The 9,839-nt window shown below is 42.8% G+C and overlaps 1 long non-coding RNA gene across 1 annotated transcript; it reads right to left on the bottom strand.

Moving 5' to 3' along the window:
* Positions 1-344: 344 nt before the first annotated feature.
* LOC145877578 (uncharacterized) lies at positions 345-1,810 on the bottom strand. The gene is made up of 3 exons (XR_014391904.1): positions 1,660-1,810; positions 654-734; positions 345-544 (listed from the first exon to the last, which is right to left on the bottom strand). It is a non-coding gene; the product is annotated as an uncharacterized LOC145877578 (long non-coding RNA).
* Between the last annotated feature and the right edge of the window lie 8,029 nt (positions 1,811-9,839).

The raw sequence follows: 9,839 nt of genomic DNA, 5'->3' as shown, positions 1-9,839 counted from the left end.
AGTTTTTTATTTTCCTGTGAGTGCAGAGCAGTCTTTAGCGGAGTGGTTGGAAAGGAAATGGAGGGCTGGAGCAGTGCGAAACCGCTCCATGAGCGATGAGTGGGATTTCAAACCGCTCAACTCCGCTCACATGCTTTGGTGAGAAACATTCTGATAAAGTACTCAACTGATATCACCCAGACCAAGGAAAAATTCACACAAAAATCGACTTACAAAAATATCACTAAATTGAGTATTTTTCCTAATTGGGATCTAAATGAAGAATAAAGTACAGTGTAGTTGTGGAAAGTGTTAACCTGTTATGTAAACGTACTTGCTAATAAATAATTTGAATATTACAGTGGTGAAATGGCAGCAGTTGTGTATTGTAAGGTGCAGGAGTCTCCCTGCAATTCATGCAGGTGCACCAGCGAGGTTGTCAGGAGACCCTGAGATAGCTCTCCGGTACTCCATGATGTCAAAAATCACTCCAGGCAGGTAGATGAAAAGCAGCCAGCTCCAGCACATCTCCCCTTTCTTCAAAGGAAAGTTCTTGCAATTTAGCCTGTAAAGATAAGAAAAAAAGCAACATGAAATTACACAATTCAGCAAAATGTTCTGTGATATGTTGTGAAATGGGTGAACAGTACCACAGGTGAAATATTTTTACTAACCTTCATCTCGGCCAGCCTCTTCTTGCAGTCGGGCAGCCCTTTCAAGGTCTTCCTGTCCAGCACTTCAAAACTGGGATCATACTGAAAAAAAAACATTTACACAACACTTATTAGGATTGTATTGTTCACTACATGGTCTTTTATGTATAACCAATAAGGATTTTCATGCAGAAGAGTCGAGTATAACAGTTCTACAATCCATACACAACATCTTCATAGCCATAGCTCTCGAGAATCAAGGAGCCATTCCAGTAATATTATTAGCTAGCTGGTTTATCTAGGAGTCAGAAGGGCAAAGGCTTGAGGTCAAAAGGGCAAAGGTTTGAATGCATTCCAATGCCAAGATTATTTTCATTTACATTTACGTCATTTAGCAGACGCTCTTATCCAGAGCGATTTACAAATTGGAATGAATACAGAGCTATGATAGTCAAAATTCATTATTTTACACTGCTTTTTTTATGCACGTGTGATAACAAATGTACTAAAGCTATCATCATATTCAGGGGTGAAAGTAGATGTCATTTCTTCCTGGTATGGGACCACCCATGTGTACCAAAAATTGAGGCCAGAATGTATGTGTCCAATGTTGTCCGCGCACATCTCGTTGTCTTCACTCATCTCTGCCTTGGCAGCATTTCAGTGTTCTCGTGGAACCATAGCATTTTTAGAGCGTAGCCTATTCCACCCTTTATCAAGACCATTTGCACATTTTTCATGCCTCTGACATGCGGTAATGAAAAAAAAGTGATGTAGTAGCCTACAATTGTCTTGGCATTTTGACAATTATTGTGATTGGCTCATGTTTTACTGGTACGGCGTACCCACAGTATTTATTTTGCCAGGACACCATACCGAACCATACAGCCTTACTTTCACCCCTGGTCATATTGCTGTCTTGAACCAGGCATGGAAATTCACGGTAACTATTATCAACCATGTTGTTAGCTAGCTACCTTTCTGACTGACAGCGTGAATATTACAACATGTATAACATTTTTAGTACCTGTTGGTAAAAATGGAGTCGCATTATCTTCAATCTTGTCCGTAACTGATATTGCATCAGCATCCTCGATCTCAAATGTCTCAACTCTATTGGGTTGTCACTAGTTACCACAGCCACAAAGTCAAAATTGTCTACACTGCGTTTCCACTAGATAACACAGCCACAAAATATGTTGACGTCATGCCAGCGGCGACTACAAACGATAGTTGGGGGTTCTGGGATATCGTGTTCAAATCTTGAAATAAAGCATTCTGCCTACACCTCTACTGAAATGTGATAAATTGCCATCGCTCTTTCTTTTACAAACTGCCATGATCTAATTCCAATAGTTGCAAATTATACAAATAAAGGGCATTATTGTCACCATAAAAGGTGAATGGAGTCAAGTCTATAACATATGCGTATGTTTGGCATGCACCAAGTTTATGAATCTTAATATTTTTGTAAGTGCGCATGCTTTTCAGAATTGCCGCATGCAGATATTTAGTGTGAAATATACGCAACAGTTATGAGGCCCAGTGTTCATTCAAATGAACGTAAGCTATTTGCTTAGAGCTTTCCATTGGTTGACTCCGTGTTTGGCCGGGGTAGGCCGTCAATGTACTGTAAGTAAGAATTTGTTCTTAACTGACTTGCCTAGTTAAATAAAACATCTGGTACATGTACCTCCCAAGTGGGAAACTCGGGTGTCTGACTAGGTTAGCAAGACGGAAATTTCCCAGTTTCCGACAGGACGTGAACGCGGTATAATTGTTGTGATTATAGGCTTCGCTGTACCCACAGCCTCTGAGTGCCATAGAGAATAAATTGAGCGCAGATTCGTGACCGTTATGTTTTCACCATTACTACAGAGAAAATGGCTAGTTTCTAGCAGTTCAAAACATATGACCCATATTACCGGCGCAATGTTTTTTGTAGTAGGGGAGAGAAGGGCATGCTTCATAGTTCCCAACCAATACTTGTTCACTTGTGCGGGGCCACTGAGTGAGCATAGTTCACTTATGAAAACAATTTTCTCATTTAGAAGCTAAAATTACATTTAATCTTTTCACAAATAGTTTCATATTTAAACATTTAAATTGCACAACAATTCCTTGTGAATCTGATGACTAGAATGTGTAGACTTTCTAAGATACAGTTTATGTCATCCTATCATCAGTAATAATGTCTCAGACGACAACTGATCTGACATCATATTCTTTAAGTACCAACGGACACTTTCAACTGGTTGCATTACATAAAGATTGTCCTTTTCCCCAACCTTTTGACGTTACAATACTCTCTCTATGTTAACAAAAAGGCTTTCCAAGGGTCCATTCTGTAGAGTGGAGAGAAAAGGGGTATGTATTTATGGGGGGGGTTCATAAACCTCCCCCAACAGGGCAACGTCATGACACACGTTTGCTAAAAAGTTAAAGTTAGCAGGCACCAGGCTAACTAGCTAGTCAACTCCAGTCAAGTGCTAAAGTTTGCTGGTAAACGTAGCTTTAGGTGGCTGGTTGTAACGTTGTAACTTGCTGTTTAGTAGCCATATCTACGACTAAAAAGAGAAGAGGTTTTACAATCGAGATACAAAAGATCTCATATTTTGTGAAAGCTCTTCTATTTTTAGTCATAGATACCTAGCTAAGTTAGCAAAAATAAAATTTTCCCCCCACTGTAACACAGTAGTATGTTAGCCAGCAATACACAATATGGGTTTCAGTAGATAAACTAAAGTTAGCTAGCTAGGTGACTTGCAGGAAAAATAACATATTTGTCATCTGCCCTCTTGGTGCTGGCATCGGCTGTAGCTGAGCTTCTAATGTCAGCTAAATCCAACTCTTTGTTTCAAATCCTCTTCGCTATATTCGGGTTGAAACATGTATGGTTGAATGTCACCATGGAGATAATAGAACATCAATAAATGCTCCATTGTGGAATTTGTGTTGATGAGAGGAATCACTTGAAGCCATTGTGTCTGGTTAGTTCTTTCAATTTTTCCCAAAGGATTGTGTTGTTAGTGTCTGCCTCGCCTTCAAAAAAGCCTGCCTTGGTGCAGGGACTGGGGACAGAGCACGAAGCACCGCCCAACACAAGTTGTAGTCTTTCAGAGACTGGAAAAAATATGTCTGCTTGTATATTTATCAATGCCGCCGAAAGACGTCCAATGGCTCTATCGAACAAGGACAATCATATCTTCACGCACAAAAATGTATAGCACAATCAGCATAACATAGAGCCGTCACAAAATGCCACAAACCAAGACTATATTTATTTTTAAATGTATCAATTGTGGGTGTATCATTCAGCATGCGAAGCCCAGACCTGCCTTCCTCCTGGGTAATTATGTGTGAAACATCTCACTGTCCTAGAAAGGCCTCGGACATGATGAAAACAAGCCCAGATTCCCCCAGGGTGAAATTCCCCTTTAAGGCTGGCTTACAGTCCATCTATTGACATGTCTGTAGACAATTGTCATAGGGACATCATGAACATTCTATTGTCGTCCGACATCAAACATGTATCAACACAAAAATACAGCCTCTGCATGACATCGGCAGCCCGGTGCTCCAAATAGCATACTTTCTCTATTTTAACACCAATAAACACATCCGTTTAAAAATGTATTGAGTAAATGTCAACCTAGCAAGCCAGGCAACTAAAAGCAATTTTCTAAACAATGTTTTGGTTCGTTGCTAGCTAGTCAGCTAGATGGCTAGTCATTTCAAATAATGACCAGAGTACAGTTGCAAATTTAGCTACTTTTTATTCGTTATTACAGGAAAATAAACCCACAACAACATAATTATTTACAATGTAATGACGAGCTTACAGAAAATAGCTTATTGCCACAGTGTGACAAAACAAAAGCAGGTCATTCTATGTGAGAATTTTAGAACTCCTGCATCTTTTTGTGACAGTAGGATTTGGTCTCCTTGCTCTGGCAGTTCGGTAACCATGACAACGGACGTTGCAACAATAGCAGAGACTTAAACTTTTTTCATGTCTGTGCGACAAAGAAACTGACAGTCACAGCATCAGTCTACAGACATTCCGCAACAGAGTATAAATTAAATGTTGTTTTGACCAGCGACACTTGTCGCATTCTAATTGTCTACAGACATGTCGTTAGACCAAGTATAAACTGACCTTTAGTGAGAAGATGCTGCAAGCAATAGTCCCCTTTCCAGTACATGACATACTGACGTCACGAACAGATGCGCGTGAGTCTTTGTGGCAGTAAGAAAGCCATCGCCATCTGCGTCCAACAGCCTAGATTTACATTTTTATTACTTCTAAACAAAATAACTTTTTGGGATTCTCATATGCTTACAATGATGTTTTGATTCTTCCTTGAACAATCGCTAAGATTATATTTGGTTGGGATCTTTGCAAAATATTTTTTTTCGGATGCAGCTGCTCATTAATATATGCTGTTGCAAAAGCTAACCAAAGAGCCGTTTTACTGGTTGAAGTTGAAGTGTTTTTTAAGTATAATGCAGTTGATTTGCGATAATGACACAAACATTATATTAAGCAGGGCATTCATACAAACCTTAAAATCATATTTATAATCCAAAAGTAGTGTGAAATGCACTCATAAGCAACATGAAAATTGAGACTTTTTTTGCAGGCGTTCTATAAGAACTCCCCCTTGTTCTGCCACAAACTTTTGCGCATCGCCCACATGCGGCAATGTTTGCAAACACTGAAATGGGTCTAGATCTTGCTGTGAGATGTTATCCCACTCTTCCACCAAGGCACCTGCAAGTTCCCGGACATTTCTGGGGGGAATGGCCCTAGCCCTCACCCTCCGATCCAACAGGTCCCAGACATGCTCAATGGGATTGAGATCCGGGCTCTTCGCTGGTCATGGCAGAACCTTGACATTCCTGTCGTGCAGGAAATCACACACAGAATGAGCAGTATGGCTGGTGGCATTGTCATGCTGGAGGGTCATGTCAGGATGAACCTGCAGGAAGGGTACCACATGAGGGAGGAGGATGTCTTCCCTGTAATGCACAGCGTTGAGATTGCCTGCAATGACAACAAACTCAGTCCGATGATGCTGTGACACACCACCCCAGACCATGACAGACCCTCCACCTCCAAATCGAACCCGCTCCAGAGTACAGGCCTCGGTGTAACGCTCATTCCTTCGACAATAAACGCGAATCCGACCATCACCCCTGGTGAGACAAAACCGCGACTCGTCAGTGAAGAGCACTTTTTGCCAGTCTTGTCTGGTCCAGCAACGGTGGGTTTGTGCCCATAGGCGACATTGTTGCCGGTGATGTCTGGTGAGGACCTGCCTTACAACAGGCCTACAAGCCCTCAGTCCAGCCTCTCTCAGCCTATTGCGGACAGTCTGAGCACTGATGGAGGGATTGTGCGTTCCTGGTGTAACTCGGGCAGTTGTTGTTGCCATCCTGTACCTGTCCTGCAGGTGTGCTGTCCGGATGTACCGATCCTGTGCAGGTGTTGTTACACGTGGTCTGCCACTGCGAGGACTATCAGCTGTCCGTCCTGTCTCCCTGTAGCGCTGTCTTAGCGCTCACAGTACAGATATTGCCATTTATTGCCCTGGCCACATCTGCAGTCCTCATGCCTCCTTGCAGCATACCTAAGGCACATTCACACAGATGAGCACAGACCCTGGGCATCTTTCTTTTGGTGTTTTTCAGAGTCAGTAGAAAGGCCTCTTTAGTGTCCTAAGTTTTCATAGCTGTGACCTTAATTGTCTACCGCCTGTAAGCTGTTAGTGTCTTAACGACCATTCCACAGGTGCATGTTCATTAATTGTTTATGGTTCATTGAACAAGCACTGGAAACAGTTTTTAAACCCTTTACAATGAGGATCTGTGAAGTTATTTGGATTTTTACGAATTATCATTGAAAGACAGGGTCCTGAAAAAGGGATGTTTCTTTTTATTGCTCAGTTTACAAACAGAATACAGACACAAGTTCACATACACATCATACAGAATATTCAATATCGGAGCAGTAAACAAAAACCGTAAAACTCTGAATTATAGTCTGATTACATTGGAAATATATAATTTACAGAGGGGTTATACTGTATCTATATATAAACAGAGGGAGGGATGCTGCCGTGGAAAACATATACTGTGCATATACAGTGTTGTACGGAGGTTTACAGTGCAAATGCAGTGTATTGCAGATTTTTATTGGAGGTCATTGATGACAATGTGTAGTAATCGGCTCAATACAAAGTCACTTAATCCATAAGCGCTCGAGGGCCGGTTAATGAGGGCCACGCCATGGGGGAAGAAACTGTTCAGGTAACTGTCTGTTTTGGTCATGAATCATCTAAACCTTCTGCCAGAGAGGAGTCTTTTAAAGATGAGGGGTCTGGGATCGGCGATCATCTAACCTGGACGCTTTCTTGTCCTGGAGGCGTGCTGGTCCTTGATGGAGGGCAGGTGACAGCCAATTAACTTCTTTGCAGACCAGATGAGGTGCTGCAGTTTGTCCTTGCAGTTGTAGATGCGGACCCAAACCAGATGGTGATAGAAGTGCTGAGGATGGACTCAATGATGGTGATAGAAGAGCTGAGGATGGACTCAATGATGGACTTGTAGAACCGAACCAGAATTGTCAGAGAGAGTTTGAGTTTCCACAGCTGGCACAGATAATACATCCTCTGTCGAGCCTTTTCGGTCACCGCAAGTGGTGGTAGGTTCCGTTTAAGATTAGGGAGATTTCTTTTGTTTTAATTTATCAGCATGGCCTTATTTCTATTACAACATTTTGGATGACTCATTCATATTCCATTCAGCCAGCTCAATGTAACATCGATAGGTTTAGGCTACTACATGATACTCGAATTTTCCCTATACCCATCATGAGATTGCTACAACCTAGCCTACAAATGAAAGTTTTTAACGTAGGTGCACAGGTCGAGAGACAAATTGGAGTAATCAAGGTGACAGACAGTGACACATTCAGTACCGTCTTGCACACTCTTGCCTGCATCTAGCTGATTTGGGGTGTAATCATTATTTTCGGAACTGGGACCCGGAGAAAAAAAGGGGAGGACAATGCTTTTTCAATGTTAGGGTTTAGTCCAGGGGAGGGTCATGCAATTTGTAATCGATTAAACTTCAACATTGCCCGATGCTGCCCCTCATCCCTGATTCTTTGCTGGAGAACAATATCAGGTCTCAATTAAATTATCTATAGCTATACTATACAGTGCATTCGGAAAGTATTCAGACCCCTTGACTTTTTCCACATTTTGTTACATTACAGCCTTATTCTAAAATGGATTAAATCGTTTTTTCCCCCTCATCAATCTACACACAATACCCCATAATGACAAAGCAAAAACAGGTTTTTAGTAATTTTTGCAACAAAAAAAAATACAGAAATCGCATATACATAAGTATATATAGACCATTTACTCAGTACTTTGTTGAAGCACCTTTGGCAGTAATTACAGCCTCAAGTCTTCTTAGGTATGATGCTACAAGCTTGGTACACCTGTATTTGAGCTCAAGCTCTGTCAGGTTGGATGGGGAGCATCACTGCACAGCTATTTTCAGGTCTCGCCAGCGATGTTCGATTGAGTGGCCCAGACTCAAGGACATTTAGAGACTTGTCCCAAAGCCACTCCTATGTTGTCTTGGCTGTGTGCTTAGGGTCGTTGTCCTGTTTGAAGATCCAGTCTGAGGTCCTGAGCACTCTGGAGCAGGTTTTCATCAAGGATCTCTGTACTTTATTCCGTTCATCTTTTCCTTGATATTGACTAGTCTCCCAGTCCCTGTCGCTGAAAAACATCCCCACAGCATGATGCTGCCACCACCATGCTTCACCGTAGGGATGGTGCCAGGTTTCCTCCAGACGTGACGCTTGTTTCATCAGACCAGAGAATCGTGTTTAAAATGCAAATCAATTCATAACATTTTTGACATGCGTTTTTCTGGATTTTTTGTTGTTATTCTGTCTCTCACTGTTCAAATAAACCTACCATTAGAATTATAGACTGATCCTTTCTTTATCAGTGGGCAAACATACAAAATCAGCAGGGGATCAAATACTTTTTTCCCCCACTGTATGGGAGTGGGATCCATGGATCGTTCCTCTGTGTCATACATGCGAGACAGTGCGTCTGCCTTAGCGTTCTGGGAACCTGGTCGATAGGATAGAGTAAACACAAAACGGGTGGAAAAACATGGCCCACCTTGCCTGGCGAGGATTCATTCTCCTCGCCGCCCGGATGTACTCCAGATTGTGGTGATCAGTCCAAATGAGAAAAGGGTGTTTAGCCCCCTCAAGCCAATGCCTCCACGCTTTCAGAGCTCCAACTACAGCCAACAACTCCCGATCCCCCACATCATAGTTTCTCTCCGCCGGGCTGAGCTTCTTCGAGAAGAACGCACAGGGACGGAGTTTAGGTGGCGTTCCCGAGCGCTGAGACAGTACAGCTCCTATCCCAGCCTCGGACGCGTCCACCTCTACTATGAACTGTAAGGAGGGATCAGGATGAGCCAACACCGGAACCTAGGTAAACTGAGCCTTTAGTTGATTAAAAGCCCTGTCTGCCCCAGCTGACCACTGCAGTCGCACCGGTCCCCCCTTAAGCAGTGAGGTAATGGGAGCCGCTACCTGCCCAAAGCCCCGGATAAATCTCCGGTAGTAGTTGGCAAACCCTAAGAACCGCTGCACTTCCTTTACCGTGGTTGGAGTCGGCCAATTACGCACGGCTAAAATGCGGGCATTCTCCATCTCCACCGCTGACTCTGACAGACGATACCCTAGAAAGGAGACGGACTGTAGGAAGAACAAACATTTTTCAGCCTTCACAGACAGGTCATGCTCCAGCAGTCGACCAAGCACCTTGCGCACCATAGCCACATGCTCGGCACGTGTAGTGGAGTATATTAGAATGTCATCTATATACACCACTACGCCCTGTCCGTACAGGTCCCTGAAAATCTTGTCAGCAAAGGATTGGAAAACGGATGGAGCATTCATCAACCCGTACGGCATGACAAGATACTCATAGTGCCCAGATGTGGTACTAAATGCTGTCTTCCATTCATCACTGTTACGCACGCCTCTAGAAAGAGGGAACGCAACACCCTGCTACAACTCAACTCTCCTTGTTGTGAATAAGGTAGGGAAGTGTAGGTGTGAACAAGTATGACGAATAGGCAGAGAATACCGTTAACAGG

The sequence above is a fragment of the Salmo salar genome, chromosome 03 (genome assembly GCF_965601325.2).
Source record: "Salmo salar chromosome 03, fSalSal1, whole genome shotgun sequence".
Classification (NCBI taxonomy): domain Eukaryota; kingdom Metazoa; phylum Chordata; class Actinopteri; order Salmoniformes; family Salmonidae; genus Salmo; species Salmo salar.
The sequence above is the reverse complement of the archived record's forward strand: the minus strand, read 5'-3'. Positions and strand labels throughout refer to the sequence as shown.